The 19,897-nt window shown below is 42.1% G+C and overlaps 1 pseudogene; it reads right to left on the reverse strand.

The window, feature by feature from the left end:
- LOC149141640 (ABC transporter I family member 17 pseudogene) overlaps positions 1-19,689 on the reverse strand; it is an 84,356-nt pseudogene extending 64,667 nt beyond the window's left edge.
- Between the last annotated feature and the right edge of the window lie 208 nt (positions 19,690-19,897).

Genomic DNA, 19,897 nt, shown 5'->3' on the forward strand with positions numbered 1-19,897 from the left:
ATAGAAACACATCACATAGTCCTTCAGATGCAGAAACATGGTTCTATCATCCCCCAATACTGCCTCGGGTAAGACTTGTTGACAAGGTTAATCCTCTACTGAAAGAGCTGATCCCTCTAGCCCAATGAGTGGGTCCAGCAACTTAAGTGACAATCTACTAGACATATTCCATGATTATAATTGAAAAGTAGAATGAGAGATATGACTGTAGGTTTTAACCCCATAGAGAAATTACCTACATATGAATTCTAAAACATAGAAAATAAACAATGCGAGAGAATAACACATAAAACACATACACAGAGATTTTCCCTTGGATCCCAAAACCGGGACTACCAGCTTGATTTTTCATTATGTTCCTTTCAATGTTACAATACATATTTATACATGTCGAAGCATCCAATACCATGGACAGAAAACCATCGCGTCCAAAACCATGGACCGAAGACCATCACATCCAAAACCATGTGCGAAAATCATGCACAAAACCATAGGTAGGTCCACCCAACCTAACATAAGGTCCAAAAAAAAAAATTTATGGGATGTTGCCCCAGACCCCATAGAGTGGGGTTACCTGCACCCCTTAAACCCCCTATGAATCCCCCCGCTACACAATCGGTGCAATGAAGGGGGGCTTTGTCCCCCTTCTAACCCCTCGGTTAACTATGTGGGCTAGTCATGGAAAGAATATAACACAACCCAACATTCTCCCACTTGTTGTTTTCTTTCCATAGGGGGCCACAAGAGAGCTTAGTCATTTATCCAACCCTGCAATGCCCATTGCTTTTCTACACCAAGAGAACTTTTCAGAGCTCGCACATTCTTTCAATGCATCTGCAGTATTCTTCAAAGTGTCCACCTTTACCAACAACACCTTTTTGTCTTCTATCATATCCCTCACTGAGTCATACTGAACATCAATGTGCTTTGTCTTTGAATGTTAAGCAGGGTTCTTTGCCAAGAAAATTGCACTTTAGTTGTCACATTCTATCCTTATAGCGCCCTGTAATAACCCCATACTTGAACACAATCTTTGCAACCAAACTGCTTCCTTGCTTGCATGAGTGAATGCCATGTATTCTGCCTTTTTACTTGGTAGTGCCACTACATATTGTTTCTTACTCATCCAACTGACTACACCTCCAAATAGGTTAAACACATACCCACTTCTAGATCTTCTCTGATCCAGATCTCCAGCCTAGTCTGCATCAACAAAGCCATGGATATCCAAAACTCTATCCAATCCTGGCCTTCCTTGGTAGCACAAACCATAATCACTAGTGCCATGCAAATACCTAAAAACCCACTTCATTACTGTCCAATGCTCCTTCCCTGGTTTTGACATAAGCCCGCTCAATACTCCCACTGCATGTGCAATGTCTGTTTTAGTACAGACCATCACATACATCAGGCTACCGACTACACTTTCATATGGAACACAGGACATATCCACTTCCTCTTCTTGTGTCTTGGGACACAGTTCAGCAGATAATTTTACACCTACAGGAATGGGAACCTTCACCATTTTACTATCCTTAATATTAAACCTTTGCAATATTGTCTCGACATACTTCCTCTGATTTATCCATAGGTTCCTCTTTGCCAGATCTCTTTTAATTTCCATGCCCAAAATATAGTTTTCAGCACCAAGATATTTCATGTTGAATTTGGAGGACAATTGGGTCTTCAATTCTTGGATAATTTCTTTGCCATTTCCAACCAACAACATATCATCCACATACAAGACTAGATAAATAACATGGTCACCAATTAATTTAAAATATACACAGTGATCTGCTTTGCTTCTGGTGAAGCCAAGTCCCTGTATAAATGTATCAAATTTCTGATACCACATCCTTGGTCATTGTTTTAACCCATACAGAGACTTCTTTAACTTGCATACCAATTCTTTCTTACCCTTCACTACAAAGCCTTCAGGTTTCTTCATGTAGATCTCCTCTTCCAGATCCCTATGAAGAAATGTTATCTTCACATCCATCTGTTCTACCTCAAAATCAAATGCAGCAACAACAGATAAAAGTAATCTAATAGAAGTTACCTTGGCAACAAGAGAAAAAATATCACCAAAATCAATTCCTGACACCTGGGAATATCCTTTTGCTACCAACCGAGCTTTTTATTTCTCCACCTTTCCTTCTACATTTGTCTTCTTCTTGAACACCCATTTGCTGCCAATGGGTTTCCTTCCAGACGGCAACTCCACCAGATCCCAAGCCTCATTTTTGTGCAAAGATGCCATTTCATCAACCATGGCCTCTTTCCAGAGTTTTCCATCCTTTCAATCTACTGCTTCCTTCAAAGTTTTGGGATCATCATCAGTAATAGATAAAGCAAAATTTGAATAGAAAGTAGATGGACTATACCTTTCTGGCTTCCTTCTTTCCTGAATTGATCTTATCACACCCGGAGTTTGTGGCTCTTCATCTTCTATTTCCTCCTCTATTGTAGAGTCTGATTCTTCCTCCTTTAGCTCAAACTCTATCTTCTCAGGTTCCTTTGGTTGGACTTCATATTTAATAACATCTTTCACCTTTTTGAACACCACATCTCTGTTGTACACTACCTTCCTTGTTACTGGGTTCCAAAGCTTATAACCCTTTACACCATCCTTATACCCAATAAAGATGCACTTTTTAGATTTACTATCCAACTTGGTTCGTTTCTCCTTTTGAACATGTACATATGCATCACATCCAAATACCCTCAGATGTGAAAGAGAGGGTTTCTTACAAGTCCATATCTCTTGTGGAGTCTTATCCTCCAATGCTGATGAAGGTGATCTATTGACCAGGTAACATGTTGTCTCCACCGCCTTTTCCCAAAATTATTATCCTAATCCGGCACCACTGAGCATGATTCTATCCATTTTCATCAACATCTTGTTCATTCTTTCTACAACTCCATTTTGCTGAGGTGTATATGGAGTAGCCTTCTGTCGTGCTATACCACACTTCTTACAGAATTCTTCAAATTCCTTACTACAAAACTCTCCATCCTTATTTGTCCTCAGCACCTTTATCTTCTTCTCTATCTAGTTTTCCACCAAAGCCTTAAATTATTTAAACCTGTCAAAGACTTCAGATTTATTCTTAAGGAAATATATCCATATATTCCTTGAGAAGTCATCTATAAATGATACATAGTACACAGACTTACCCAGTGATGGAACCTTCACAGGTCCAAACACATCACTGTGCACAAGCTCTAATATGTATTTCACCCTCTTACCACCATAGGGGAAACTCACTCGTCTCTACTTCCCATATACACAATTTTCACACAAATCAAAATCCAGAGAGCTATTACTCATACCTTCTACCATACCTTTACCATGAATTATTCGAAGGCCCTTCTCTCCAATATGTCCAAGCCTTTGATGCCATAGCATGGTCTTCTCTCCAAAGACCACTAGATTTTCTGCCCCACTTTCAGGAACCATAGAACTATTGTACCCATCAACAATAGTTCTACCTTGCAACTTGTACATAGTTCCAATCCGAACTCCCCACATTAATACCAGTGCTCCCCACACCATCTTGCAAGTATCATTCTCGAACACTGTTTTTACACCTGCATCATCCAGCTTGCTTACAGAAATCCGATTTTTGGCCAATGCATGAATATGTAGAAAACCCGAAAGTGTTCTAAGCCTTCCACCTTGCAACTTCAACTTTACTTTTCCACGACCAATGATTCTAGCCTTCCTATCATCCCCCAAGAAGACATCACCACCATCATATTTCTCATACTCACAGAACCACTCTCTATGGGGAGTGAAGTGAAAGGATGCACCTGAGTCAATCAACCATGCCTCATGATCTACATGTGTACATGAAGAAGCTAAGTACACATCCCCACCTTCATCTGAGGTGGTTTTCGCCTCTGTAGAAGGAGCATCATCAAATCCCTTTCCTTTGTCAGGAGCTTTAGATTTACAGTCCCTTTTGTAGTGCCATTCCTTTCCACATTTCCAGCACACCACCTTTACAGGTTTTCCTAGAGATTTAGATCTCCCTCTAGAATTAGATCTCCCACTCGATGACTTATTTTTGTTTCTATTCTGGGACCGTCCTCGTATAGACAAGGCATCACCATTCTGGCTCTCCATATTTTTCCATCTCATCTCCTCCATCAGCAAGGATGAGACTATTTCATCAAACTGCAAGGTAGTTACATAGCTACCTATTGAAATAACCAAACTATCGCACGAATCTGGTAGAGAACACAACATACTAATGCACTTATCTTTATTTGAAATTTTAATATCAACAGATAATAACAGACTTACCGCAGTATTAAATACATTCAAATGTTCTGTCACCGAGTCTCCATCTTTCATCCTCAGGTTATACAAATTTTTCCATAGGAACGGTTTATTCACCAAAGACTTAGATTGGTACAAAGTCCCTAACTTGTCCCACAAAGCCTTCGCCGTAGCTTCCCCTGATACATTCAGAAATAGTGAATCTGAGACACACAATCATATTGTGCTCTTACCCTTCCGATCCAACTTCTTCCATTCTTCATCAGACACTCCCATTGGTTTAGTACCTGGATCTACCACAACCCACTAATCTTTATCCACCAATAGATCCACCATCTTGAGTTTCCATAACTCAAAACTCTGATTGTTAAATTTCTCGATCTCTATCTTCCCACTGCTCGCCATCCTCTTTCACCACCAGAATCAATCCTGTAGATCTCCCACTAAACAGGGTCTACCACAGGCCCGAGCGAAACCCTTCAGCAACAAAGGCATCCCCTTGAAGCCAAAATACCTCTAATACCAAAATGTAGGTTTTAACCCCATACAGAAATTACCTGCATACGAATTCTAAAACACAGAAAATAAACAATGTGAGAGCATAACACATAAAACACATATACACAAAGATTTTCGCCTGGATCCCAAAACCGGGACTACCAACTTGATTTTCATTATGTTCCTTTCAATGTTACAATACATATTTATACATACCTAAGCATCCAATACCATGCACCGAAAACCATGTGCAAAAATCATGCACAAAACCATAGGTAGGTTCGCCGAACTTAACATAGGGTCCAGAACCGAAATTTTCCAGGACGCTGCCCTCGACCCCATAGAGTGGGGTTACCTGCACCCCTCAAACGCCCTGTGACTCCCCCATTATGCAATCGACGCAATGAAGGGGGGGCTCTGTCCCCCTTCTAACCCCCTAGTTAACTATGTGGGCTAGTCATGGAAAGAATATAACACAAGCTAACAATGACCTACCCCGCTCTTATGCTATTCTGATTTCCTTTCCTGAGATTCTTGAACCGCTTGTGTCATGGACTTGTTCCTGCTTCTTTTAGCGCTTATGTACCTGTACAAGTGATCAAGAGACAAAAAAGCATGCCAAAACCAATAGGAAATCCAATAATAACCTATTTAGCTAATCAAGGAATTCTAAGCCAGTACATACATGAACATATATATTTTGGAAAGATTAACCAGCAGTTGTATATTATTTAAAGAATAAAGGGAATCTTATAACCATAACCTTGATGTTGAAAGGCTCTCCTTGAGTGGTAATCCAAGTCCAACCCAAGAAACTCTCCAAACACTCCCTCTCCAATTCTAATGAATAGCCTCTAAGCACAAGATCAACATAGGGGTGCAAATGGACATAGATTAACCATTTGGGAACGAGAGCTGAGGAATTTATAGGCTAGGAGAGGGAGTTAGGACTCCTCCAAAGATAGAATTAGGCACACATCTCAAGGAGGTAGCTCATAGGGATGAGACAAAGAGGTTAAATTAAGAGGATTCAACCTCATCTATGCGAAACAACCTCCAACTCGCTGCTATGGAAGCTTCTAGATCACGAAGCTTCTCATCCTCTTTAGGAAAAACTCCTTTTTGGGACCATCGTAGGTATGAAAGGGAAAAAATTGATGCCATCGCTGGCTTAACATGGTGCAACAGGCGATCATCACAGTTTTGAGCTTTATAAGGGTGATGACCCTCATTTTATGGTTTTAAGAGCCATTTCTTCAGGGAAAGCTCTGAATAGTTTCCAAGCAAAGTTAAAGGAAGGATCTGAGCTATATACATGGATGAGTATAGTATATAATGATCATATTTTGGGAACTTTAGGGTATGTCACACTGAAGTTCAGGAGGCATGAAAAAATATTGTGTAACAAATGCCCCCTAAAGCATGAAAGAAGAATGAGGAGTGATAGCTGAGATGCTTTACGATCTTTTGGCAAGGACGAGGACATGCACCATCAAGAGATGTGAAAATCAAGGACACATATACATATACATATCTAAGATCAAGACATGAATCCACAACATGTACGCAGTCATCCAGATGATGAAGACTATATGCAAAGATCCATGGTATAAGCACAACCATCTAGATAACAAGGAACATTATAAATATAAAGTCTCACGATATGGTCACAACCATCCGTATAGTAGAAACATGTGTACAATCATGAAATATAACTCCACGCAACCTGAGTCATAATAGACAAGACTCATGGTCTTTTGCTTCATCCCGACCCAATAAATGTACGAATTATAACATGCGAATAAAAGTGTTGAAGTCAAACATGCTAGAAAACCACCTAATTACCAGCCAATGATGTGGACTTTTAACAGGTATGAGAGAAACTGCCAATAATGACAATGGCTCTCAAGGTACATGTTGATAGTGTTGGACCCACCGACATATCAAGGAAATCTCCTCTATAAGAAGTCCCAATTATACCTCAGACCATTTGGTGTAGGAGTCCCAGCAGTGGGTCATAAGGTAATGCCTTGATTGTGATGTTGCATAGAGGCAAGTAATATAACTCTGTCAGTAGCAAGGGTATGACTGGTGCAAAGAGTTAAGGAATGTGTATGAGAGGTTCTAACACTTTGAAGGGAGAGGAAGGTGAAGGTGAGTTCCAAGTTGAAAGAGATCAGTCCAAACTCGATTAGGAACACACCACACAAAGGTCATGCACAACTTTAGGTGGAGTAGTACACTTGGATGCGGCAGTCACAACAACAAGGTAAGATAACATGAACATCACTCACAGATCAGTCTGAGACAGGTGTGATGGTTGATATAGCAAGGTTCATGAAAAAGGTCTTTCTGATGTCCGGTAGAGCAATCGACAAAATTAACAAAATATGCAACACATTAACAACATGATTCATATAACTTCATACAAATCAATTCATATAAAATTATGTAAGTTAAACAACATATATCACTAAGGAAACTAGAACAGTCCAACTACAATAACAACATATGCATGAAAATGTGTTGGCTCTTATTATTAAGAAGTGTAAGTCACAATCATACAATACACCATGTAAACTTGCTAGCCCCAATAGTGGAACATTACAACCACATCCACCTGCTCCTCAAAAGAGATGTACTAGCTCCGTGCAGTGGAGAAGCCAAGGCGCGTGATAATACTGTACAAGCCTTCTTCAAAATAGTCTTAGTAGAATCTTGGCTAACCAAAAGCCTATACAATGAGTTATGAGGGACTATTTAAAGCTAAGGGTGGGGTGCCCTTGACATTCCCCTTTGTGACAGTTCAACTACCCTCATGACTCTTCACCTACTATATGACTGTTACATCCAACTATTGAAACTTGACTTACACTTGACGTGACTCGACATTACAATGCACATGTACTCATGTGAGACAACATTGCTTGAGCAAGCATTGTAAGACATCACTGACACTCGATCCACTATGGTGAGACCAACTCTTTGACATGCTTGTGATGGTGAAGCTGGTGAGCTGATGCCAAGCTTGGTCATCCATGATGGTGTGCATGCACCTCATGGTGACGTCTTGTTGAAGCAAACTCTGGCTTTTGTTGCAACCAGTGCATCGGTTCGACCCCTTCATCCAACTCGTCTATAACATGTGCATGGTATTCTTGGGTGTGGTTGAGCAAGGATCACACTGATGCATAGTGTCTGTGCTGATCTTCAAGTGTGTGCTGGTGGTCATGCGCATCAACTTGCCGAAGTACCTGTTTGGCTCCAGTTGGACTTACTTCTTGTATCCACCTTGGTGAGTGTGTTGAATGGGTTGGATTGCATGCGTACACACAATGGCATGAATGTTGTTGAATCCATTTCATGCGATCAACCACACTGCTCACCATGTTTTCTCCATGTTAGATGGAGGGATGAATCTTTAACTTGTCCAGGCACAGTTTCATCCATGAGCGCACATTGCACCCACTGCAATTACTAATCCTATTGCAACTCATTCGTTTGTCTGTGCAGTTTCATGTTCTTCTCGAGTTTCTTCTTCAGTACATGCAACTCCTTCTTTGTTACATGTTCTTCCTTCACGTATTCTTCATGTCGCATCGTCACTCCATAGCTAGAGTCTCCAAAGTTGCTTTCATCATCAGTGGACCTTCTTGATCTTGGAACCTTGTTCCACCTCCGTGTTGTAAAGAACCCTCCTCTTGCATTCATTTCACTTGGTATATTGTTGTTCATGATGTTGCTCACTGTGATGCTTCCGCTTGATGTCCTTGTTTACGAACAGCTTGATGTCTTCGTGAGTAGGCAAGCATGCTATGAACGGTGTCCTCATCTCTACTCACCTAGAAACCATTGTACCTATACTGTTGAGAGGAAGATGAACATCTGCGATACCTAGATACATGGTAACACTCATAGCAAACAATCTACCAGTCGAAAAACAAAATGAACATGAAAACTGACTTGCAACATACCTGGGTGAATGATCATCAAGGTTGCGCAGTTTTGGTCAGGAGACTGACTGCCAAGACTACTCAAGGCACAGCCTAGGCTGTTGGGAGGCTAGTTGACTACTGGAACTATGCAATGCATAGTCCATTCTAGATGTTGATTATTGGGATTTCACAATGCCTAATTCCAGCTGGGAAGGACTGCTGGCCTAGGGACAGATCTGCACAATTTCTTGGGCCAAGTAGCCAATGTCCTCCAGAAATGCACAAAATAGTCCTAGAGGCCAATGCTAGGTAGGAATGCACAAATCTGGAGAGGAAGGTGATCCTTCCTTTCCCAGATTGCGCAATGCAGCCTTGGTGAAGGTAGAGCTCATGCCAAGGTTGGCACGACTCGCTGGCGGGCGACTGAAAGCAAGTAAGTCAGTGAATGCATGGCGACACTAAGTGATATTAGAAGTGATTGATAGTGCATGAAAAACATGAATGAAGGATTGAGAAAATATATCAACATGCATGTGGGTGAGGTAGTTCACTGGCTAGGCGAACGTCCGTGCAAAACAATTTCATGCATGCGACAATAGTGAGATAGCAACGAAAACTAAAATAGAGCTAGGAAAATCTATTATATATGTAAACGATAGCAATAATTCAAAGAAATCAAGAAAACAATACTCCTACAAGAGAAAACACAAAAAGTGATAGAAATGTAGCAAAAGGCATGGGAGGTGGGCTTACCTCAATATAGTTGAGCTGAATGTGTCGAATGCTCCTAGATGTGATGTGGGATGTCTGATATGCAAGGTTGATGTGATGAATGAGCTTGACAGCATCTAGTTGATGAGTTTTGATAACATCGAGGTTGTTATGTGCATGCCACAAATCTAGGGGAAGCGACACTTGGTGGGAGGTTTCAGAATTTCTCCTTGCATGTAACCTCCAACTGCTAAACATCGATCCATGAAACAAGGGATGCCTTTGCATGTTGCCTTGGGATAAGTAGCCCATGCATACAAATTTATTTTTCTCAATCCCAGAGGGAATAAATCAACTCAGCTGCACATGCAAGAGATTGCTTGAGTGCTGGAGAAAAATGCACATTTCTCGCTGGGAGGTGGGCTGGCTGCCCAGGAGATTTGCGCAATTTACGGGCATAGCAGCTGGCTATTGCCTAGATTTGCAAAAATATTGGGTTGAACAACCTACTGCTGGGAAAATTTGCATAAATCCTGCTAGGAGGGTTGGCTGGCAGGATTGCACCATCCTGGAGCCCAGCAGGCTGTCAGAGAGGATTGCACATTTCCTAGAGGGAAGGATGGTTTCCCTCCAGAAATGCACAATTTTCAAGGGGAAACTGATCAACCTCTAGCTGGACTAAGTCCAGGTGAGAAACCTATGCGGAGAATGGATCAACTATGATTGACAAGATGCCTTTGTGCGAGGAAAACACTTGAAGCTTGAGTACTTGAAGAAGCAAGATAAAGTGCAGTGTAAGGTTGGTAGGGAGGTTCCAAAATAGGCTAAGGAAAAATTTTGGACAGTGGTTGTAGCTGCTACAGAATTTGGTAACACACTGGTAGAACTCCAACTCTTTGAATGGACCTTGTTTGTGCAAAGAAAGTCTAACACCTCTGGAAGTATTGTCCAGTTCTCTGTTCATCTTGGCTTCATACTAGTTTGATTGTAAGAAGTAGCATCTGCTAGACTCTTGGTCAATTGACACACATTCCAAGCCAAGGCAACATAGTAATTTCAATTGGGATTGAGAGGTATATAGGTGCACAAGCAGTATAGTCGTCAGAATCTTAGTTTCATCTCTGGTGTTGCTCCACTGGAAACAAGCCTGGACAGTACCCTGGTGGAGTCACATAGGAACACAAGCATGGCTCCACTGCCAACGAGCCTGGTCAATACCCCGACGGAGTTACTTGCATCACCTCCCTGCATAGGAATCCTTTCTCTTCTTTCGTCTTATTCATTTTTTATTTATTTATTTATTTTTACTTCTCATTTTTTTCATTTTTCATTTTCACTATGCATATCACTTATTCATTTCAGAGGCAGAAGATGGATCCTGACTTATTGAGAGCAGACGAGGTTGTTCTAGTAGAGAATTAGTTTAACATATCTCTGACATGTCTTTTAAGGTTTTCCCCCCACATTACTCTACTTGACTGAGCTGACACAGGTTAACCCAAAAACAATCGACTAGAGAAGGTGATACTAGTTAGCGCACAAGCGTTGTGTTTACACAAAGGTTCACTTCAAAGAGTACGTATTTTCCCTCAACATATCATGGCCTAAGAGTAAGAAGTTCATCATACAGAGGCAAGATGACAGATAACCAAGTAGCAATAGTTGTACAAACCCTCTTATACTTTACCTAGCTCGTTTCATGAGTGACACATGGTTTCAAGTGAACTAACCTACGAACAAAAAAAGTGAACAAACTAACAACAAAGCCAAGAAAAAGTAGAAGCAAAAATGAGAGCAAGTAAAGAAAACAAACAAGAAAAAAAATCATGAAAGTAAACAAGCATGCAAGCAAACAATTGAAGCAAACAGTACTCCTACCCCTACACTAATGGTGCATGGGCCTGATCACATGAAGTGATACTTCCAATGTAGCCATCAGCACATTGGTAGACCCATGTGGGTGAAGGCTTGGTCCGCGAGTAACCCAGTCGTGCAGACCAGCATACAAGAAATATATAATAGTGAACACAACCATACTTCATGTTTAAAAGTGCCCACAGGAGATAAGTGAATGCATGTGCATGGAAGATAGTCCATGGGCTTATCATGGTGTTTTGTGACACTACGTGAAACTTTGAAGCAAAAGCACGCTCTTAACTGAGACATGTAAGCAAACGAAAGAAACAAAGATAACTTGGGTCGCGAATGAGTGCTTGCAATTTAAAACTCGTCCAATGCATGAGAAATGGGATTGTGCAGTTCGATTGGAGGAAGTGTGATATGTGCGTGAGATGGATCTTCAATGCATATAGATGAGTGATGAGGAGCCTTGGCTAATTGAAAATTTTCATGATCAGAAGTGAGACTAACCCCAAGAGAGTGAGGGTCTGACATAATTATCAGCTCGGGCTGAGGTACCTTGACAGTCTTGGGTGTCTCAACTTCATCATTCGGTAGATCATCATAAACCCATGGCTTTGAAAGATCAATTGCGATAGATTCGTAGTCATGATAAAAAATTAGAAGCAAATGGATCATGACCACCACGATAAGAAAAATCAATGAATTCTTCGGCATCCTCATGATTAGATGAATCAAACAGAGGGGTAAATGAAAAGTTAACGAACTCATCCTCTATGTTTCTAGAAAATACAGATGAAGGATCAAGTGGATCTTCAATGAATAACTTATCCTCTCCATTGTCGAATTATGGATTAGCATCTGGTGAGTCCTGCGAGTGATCAATAATGGGTGCATCCGTGGATGAAGACACACATGAAAAATCATGGATGGCAGGTTCACTAAAGAAGCTAGGAAATAATAGAGGGGGTTTGGACAGAAGGGAGTCATCCTTCGCCAAGTGTTGATGTTCAAGCTCCCACTCATACTCTTCATGAATGACAATGCATGTTGGTTGTGTAACACCAACTTCGTTAGTGGGTTGTTCCTCATTCACAACAAGTGAAGACTCCGGAATGGATGAACATAAGCCAACATCATCCGGAGGAACACCTGAGTGCAAAGACGGAGGTCAAAGAAAAGAATGCATATGGGAACTTGAAGGAAACACAACCAAATCTACGCGAAAATTGAGTGGAGTGATGTTGGGAGGGTGTGAAGGGTTAACAGATGTGAGAACATGATCCTTAGTATCACTGGAGCCCTCCATTGCTATAGCAGTTTCCGATCAAGGTAGTCTGGATCAAAATTATAGAACGTGTCTTCAATAAGATCACATAAGTTCTCACATGAGTGCACGATGTCAATCGGTAGGCTGAGCCCCCAATGAAATGGATATTTGCGAAGTGTGTATGCGAGCAGCAACTCGGCCTATTCGTTAGTAAACTCATCTTCCTCATAAATCATGGAAAGAAATTTATGTAATTTCTCGGGCCAGACCACTTTGCCTTCACCATCATACATGTGAGTGGACATGAGATTGAAAAGATTCCTCGAGATGGAGACATTTTCAGGATTCTAAAAACACCTTGGGGTAAGGATAATGCAAGACTCCATGAAAGATATGCAAAAGTTCAAAACTAGATGGGAGGACACTGGTTGTCATCAGGCCCTCCTTCTAGCGCCAGAAATGTTGGCGGTGTTGGACCCACCAACATGTCAAGGGGATATCCCCGGTAAGAATTCCCAATTAGACCTTAGACCATTTGGTGTAGGAGTCCCAACAGTGGGTCATAATGTAATGCCTTAACCGTGATGTCGCACAAAGGCAAGTAAGATAACTCTATTAGTGGCAAGGGTGTGACTTATCCAAAGAGTTAAGGAATGTGTATGAGAGGTTCCAACACTTCGAAGGGAGAGGAAGGTGAAGGTGAGTTCCAAGTTCAAAGGGATCAATCCGAACTTAGCTAGGAACACATCACACAAAGGACATGCACAACTTCCGGTGGAGCATTCCACTCAAATGTGGCAGTCACAACAACAAGGTAAGATAACACAAACAACACTCACGGATCAGTCTGAGACGAATGTGATGGTTGATATAGCAAGGTTCATGAGAAAGGTTTGTTTGATGTCTGGTAGAACAGTCGATAGGGACAATGACATCATTAAAAACATATGAAACACATTAACGACAAGATTCATATAATTGCATACAAATCAGTTCATATACAAGTATGTAAGTTAAACAATATATATAGTTAAGGCAACCAGAACAGTCCAACTACAATAACAACATATGCATGAAAATTTGTTGGCTCTTATTATTAAGAAGTGTAAGTCACAATCATATAATACACCATGTAAACCTCCTAGCCCCAACAGTGGAACATTACAGCCAAATCCGCCTACTCCTCCAAAGAGATGTACTAGCTCCATGCAGTGGAGAAGCCAAGGCACGTTACAATATTGTCCAAGCCTTCTTCCAAATACTCTTAGTAGAATATTGGCTGACCAAAAGCCTATACAATGAGTTATGAGGGACTATTTATAGAAAAGGGTGGGGTGACCCTTGACATTTCCCTTTGTGACAGTTCAACTACCCTTATGACTCTTCACCTACTCTATGACAGTTACATCCAATTGTTGACACTTTACTTACACTTGACATGACTCAACATTACAATACACATGTACTCATGTGAGACAACATGGCTTGACGAAGCCTTGTACTTAGACATCACTGGCACTCAATCCACTGTGGTGAGACCAACTCTTTGACATGCTTTTGATGGTGAATCTGGTGAGCTGATGCCAAGCTTGGTCATCCATGATGGTGTGCATGCACCTCATGGTGATGTCTTTCTGAAGCGAACTCTTGCTTTCATTGCAACCAATGCATTGGTTAGGCCCTTTCATCCAACTCGTCTACTAACATGTGCATGGTCTTCTTGGGTGCGGTTGAACTAGCAATGCACTGATGCATAGTGACTATGCTAATCTTCAAGTATGTGTTGGTGGTCATGCACATCAACTTTTTGAACTACTCGTTCGGCTCAAGTTGGACTTGCTTCCTATCTCCGCCTTGGTAAGTGTGTTGAATGGGTTGGATTACATGCATACGCACAATGCCATGCATGTTGTTGAATCCCTTTCATGTGATCAATGACATTACTCACCATGTCTGCTCATTGTTAGCTATTGGGATGAATCTTTAACTTCACCGGGCGCAATCTCATCCTTGAGCGCATGTTGCTCCCACTGCTGTTCCTGATCCTGCTGCAACTCATTCGTCTATCTGTTCAGTTTCATGTTCTTCCTGAGTTGTTTCTTTAGCACATGCAACTCCTTTGTTACATATTTTGCCTTTGTGCGATCTTCATGTTGCGTGGTCACTCCATAGCTGGAGTCTCCAAATTTTCTTTCATCATCAATGGACCTACTTGATCTTGCAACCTTGTTCCACCTCTATGTTGTCAACAACCCTCCTCTTGCACTCGTTGCATTTGGTATGTTGTCTTTAGTTGTTGTACATGATGTTGCTTGCTTTGATGTTGTCACTTGATGTCCTTGTCTACGAATATCTTGATGTCTTCATGATTAGGAAAACTCATAGACACTTGATCGACTGCATCCCCAAGCATGCTTTGAATAGTGTCCTTATCTCTGCTCTCCTAGAAACCATTGTACCTATACTGCTAAGAGGCAGATGAACACTTGCCATACCTGGACACATGGCAACACTCATAGCATGCAATCTGTCAGTCAAAAAAAAAATGAACATGAGAACTGACTTGCGACATACCTGGGTGAATGATCATGAAGGTTGCATTATTTCAGCCAGAAGGTCAAGAGACCGACTACCAAGACTGCTTAAGGCACAGTCTAGGCTGCTGGGAGACTGGCTGACTACTGGAACTATGAAATGCATAGTCTAGTCTGGCTACCAACTGTTGGTATTGCACAATTCTCAATTCCAACTAGGAAGGACTGCTAGCCTAGGGAAACATCTACGCAATTGGGCCAAGTGGCCACTGTGCTCCACAAATGCACAAAACAGTCTTGAAGGCCACTGTCAGGTAGGAATTCATAAATCTGGAGAGGAAGGTGAGCCTTCCTTTCCCAGATTGCACAATGTAGCCTTGGTGAAGGCAGAGCCCTATCCAAGGTTGGCCTGACTCGTCAATGAGTGACTGAAATCAAGTAAGTCAGTGAATGCATGGAGACACTAAGTGATAGCAGAAGTGATTGACAAGGCATGCAAAACATGAATGAAAGATTCAGCAAATAGATCAACATGCATGTGGGTGAGCCACTTCGCCAGTTAGTCGAATGTTCGTGCAAAACAGTTTCATGCATGTGACAATAGTGAGATAGCAACGAAAATTGAAACAGAGCTAGGACAAACTAGTATATATGTAAACGACAGCAAGCGTTCAAAGAAATCAAGAAACCAATACTCCTACAAGCAAAAACACAAAAAGCAACAGAAATGCAGCACAAGGCATGGGAAGCAGACTTACACAAAAACAGCTAAGTTGAATGTGTTGACTGCTCCTAGATGTGATGGGGGATGTCAAAGCTGCAAGGTTGATGTGAGGAATGAGTTCTGCAGCATCTAGTTGATGAATTTTGATAACATCGAGATTGTGACGCACATGCCATGAGTCTAGGGGAAGCGACGCTTGGTGGGAGGTTTCAGAATTGCTCCTTACATGTAAACTCCAACTGCTAAACATAGATCCATGAAACAATGGATGCCTTTACATGCTACCTTGGGAGAAGCAGCCCATACATGAAAGTCTATTTTTCTCCATCCCAGAGGGAACCAGTCAACTCAGTTACACATGCAAGAGACTGCTCGACTACTGGAGAAAAATGCGCATTTTAGGCTAGGAGCTGGGTTGGCTGCCTACGAGATTTGCATAATTTTTGGGCAGAGAAATTAACTGTTTCCTAGATTTTCGCAAATCCCAGGATGAACAGCCTGTTGCTAGGAAAATTTGTGAAAATCCTACTGGGAGGGTTAGCTGGCAGGATTGCGCAATGTTGGCTTGATGGGCCCTAACCCAGGTTTAGTGTTAAGCAGCCAAGCAAATCCCTACACTATGGGCCCTTTCTACATCAATCTGCAGAGCATGGTCTAAATTCTCACCCAAAGCAGTTTGGTGAGATGCAGGAACCAAGTGTCCACACCCTGAGATGGTTGTGATGTCGGTTTGTAGACCTTCACTCTGCCTTCATGCATATTGATAAGCCCTTTAGGGCTTATCAATGTACTTCTCTTATTCGTCCTTGGATCCTCCGCAAAAGTCTTTGATCACCCTTGTGGACCCTAAATAGATAGATCAGGTGCTTACACGCCTCTGTAATTATGCTTACTTCTGTGTCTACCCAGATTAGCTTAAGTATTGGCTAAATTTAACATGCATTATAGTTATCTTCGTGTAAACATATATATTCTTACTTGCTTTCATATGACAAAGTGAAATACATAGATTCACGCATCAATATAGGATTAATTTATAACCCCAGTATTCAACATAGCATAATTGCAACATTAATAGCAGAAGTAAAATAATGCACACACAGATGAAATGTACACAGTAATTCAAGAATACTTCTCTTTGTTGATGATTTGGATTCTCAATACAGATTCTATCTGCCTTGTGCACATAGCTACAGGGGTCCACACACTCAGTTGTTTACTTCTACCCTAGGCCTCTGCGCACTCAACTGCAGAGCCTCTTCCTACGCTAAGACTCTTGCTCTTAGCTCTTTTTAGACTCATTAAGTACTTCTACTTTTCTTTCTTACCCCTTTAGACTCCTCTAAGACCTCCTTTTTATACAATCCCATGGTCTGCGGACCAAGGGAGGATCTCCAAAACTGACACCACCTATCTAGACTTAAGGACGGAAAAACTTTTTTGAATTTAGATATCTTCTCATTATACAACCACAAAATGTGGAGAATTTACATTTATTTATACAAACTTCAGCCCTTCTTCCCCAAAACTTGGGTTTTTAACCCCAAAATCGACCCCTAGGGGACCCATTCCCAACAGGCCCCCAACACAAACATGGTGACTCACCCTCGAGTCACTTAGCTGGCATAGCGATCTTGTCGCGAAGGCCTCCCAGCTCGACTTGAAAAACTACTACCTCGGTGGTGCACTGTGTTGTTGCCTAGTTCATCTCCTCGACCAACTGCTCTATTGCTGGCCCTGCAATGTCTAACTTAATCTTCTGTTGAGTCCCGTGCATACTAGCTAGCTTGTCTTCCATAGTGGTCGTGATCAAGTAAGCCTCATCCAACCAAGGCTTCAAGTGAGACTTCAGAATGGCTTCCTTGTGCTGATCTGCATCTACCTGCTCTTTCAATGCCTTGGCCTCCTACATCTTAGCTAACCTCTACGTGATGGTGATAGTGCGTGCTGTCATTTTGACTTCGTTCATAGCGTTGTTGTAGTTCTCGTGATTTTGTTTCCAACCATTGTACTGTAGGATCTTCTTGCAGGCATGTGACTACCTCGAGCGACTACTCGAAGATCATGGTACATTCCTTCACTACGCTCTTGACTGCTGCTACCACATCTTTCACAGTGGTCTCATGCTGCTCTCCGATCTCTAGCGAAGTTGAAGGTTGGACCTTCAACTGCAACTCTGCAATTTTGAGGTTCAGCTCTAGCTGAACCTTTTCCAATTCAGTTTGGGCGTCACACACCCCATCATCAAGCTTATGAACCCTGACATCTATCATCTCAGCCTCAGGAATGTCTAGCTCCAGGATAGTCCTACACACCTCAGCCATAACTGTGGTAATGCATTGATTCTTTTATATAACTTCTATGACAAGGTTAAGGGTGGAGTCTCTCTACATGGTGAGATGGGCGTTGTTGACCTTCTATTCACTGATTACCTATAACACACATTGTTCATGGGCCTGAAGTTCCATGATCATGTCATCCTGCAAAAGGTAAAGTGCCTCATTGGGAAGCACGAATAGGTTGAGTCCAACTCTCTTGTGTGCGCTGACAATGGGTCTATCAGCTTCAGTCTCTGTTGTGAGTGTTCCATCCGACAACACTATTTCTCAAGGATCCCTTCTGTTTAGCATCCCTACAGCTTCTTAGGTGCCAGGAGCCAATGTAGTTGACGTCGCGTTGGTCTATATATGTGATGCATGGATCTACAGCTCGCAGATACCCTTCTGTATAGCACCTAATGCATGTTGTTGTTGCTACTCGAACTGTTGTAGCAGTTCCACTGTGGAATCCCACACCATATCACCTATATCATTTAAGTCTCCCTTTGTTAGGGTGATCGGGTCCAGAGATATCTTGCTAGCCTTAGACTTCTTCCACAGCCCTACTTTCTCTGGATCTTTGGTGCGCTTGGTGTGGAATAGTGTCATCTCCAGGTCTGCTCCTCCCTACTTTGTCTGATCATCTTCTTCCTCGGTCCCTAGGGAAGGTGACTTCTAACTCCGATCAAAGCCACACTCCTCTTCTCCTGCCTATCCACCTAATTGTTTCACAGTAGCATGATCTTCCTTGGCCTTGGCATCATCCTCCTTTCTCCTCTTCACAGGCAATTGTTCCATCTTCAGCTTGGCTTCTTCCTTCTTTCATTGTGTGGCAGTCTTGCTAGATCCTGTTGGTGATTCCATGGCATTGCGCCAATCTGTCAGCCAACAGTCGAGGACTGCTGCATTTGCATCATCTATGGCCAAGTATGGCAGGTCATGCCATTTCTTCTCAAGGTCCTTCCACACCCGGGTTGAGACATAGTGGAAGTCAACCTTGAATTCCACATATTCTTGGAGCTTCTCAAAATTTGTAGGCGTCAGCCACGGCTTGCGGTTGATGTCCATATGTATGCTCATTTCCATCAAGATCCTGAAGATCTTAATATCCTTTATCCACTAAGGATCCTTCATCGCCCACAGCAAAGTGAACTTCGCTACTTCTAGTATGTCTGACGCGACCGGTGGAAACTACCTATCTTCAGGTAGCTCCCATGTAACCAGCACTATGGACAGCAATAGCCATGCATAGTGGAAAGTATTACTATGATCTTGTGCCTCACGGATGTTCATGAAGAACTCACTCTAGAGGTAGCACACCCAGTTAAATTGAACTCCCTTTGTGCACTAGGCCGCCAAATCTATCAGTGGTGTTGGCACTTCATCTGCGCAACACTTCCGCATGACCTTCCCTGCCAAGATTTGCATCACCACTTTGACCGTAGGGTCACAGATACTTGAAATGGCATAGCCATGTGGCTTCTTTACAAGCTTGAATTTTTCCTTCATCGCCATGACAAGCGCATGTTCATCAGACTTCCCTCCAAATGCCATGGTCGGATTCTTTCCTATGTATGGAAGCCACGTGATCCTATGGATCAACATGTCTACGATGGGTATCAGCTCCTCCATCCATAGACACCCGCCATGCACCAAGAACATCAGTTGCTTGATCACTACCAGCGTGATAGGTGCACGGTTATAAAGCGGCACCAATAGAAGGTTTAGCAGGCCTCCCTTGTCCACACCTTTCAGCCCCTTC

The sequence above is a fragment of the Pinus tabuliformis genome, chromosome X (genome assembly GCF_031772625.1).
Source record: "Pinus tabuliformis cultivar Carrire ecotype Pingquan chromosome X, CPIR1, whole genome shotgun sequence".
NCBI classification, from domain to species: Eukaryota; Viridiplantae; Streptophyta; class Pinopsida; order Pinales; family Pinaceae; genus Pinus; species Pinus tabuliformis.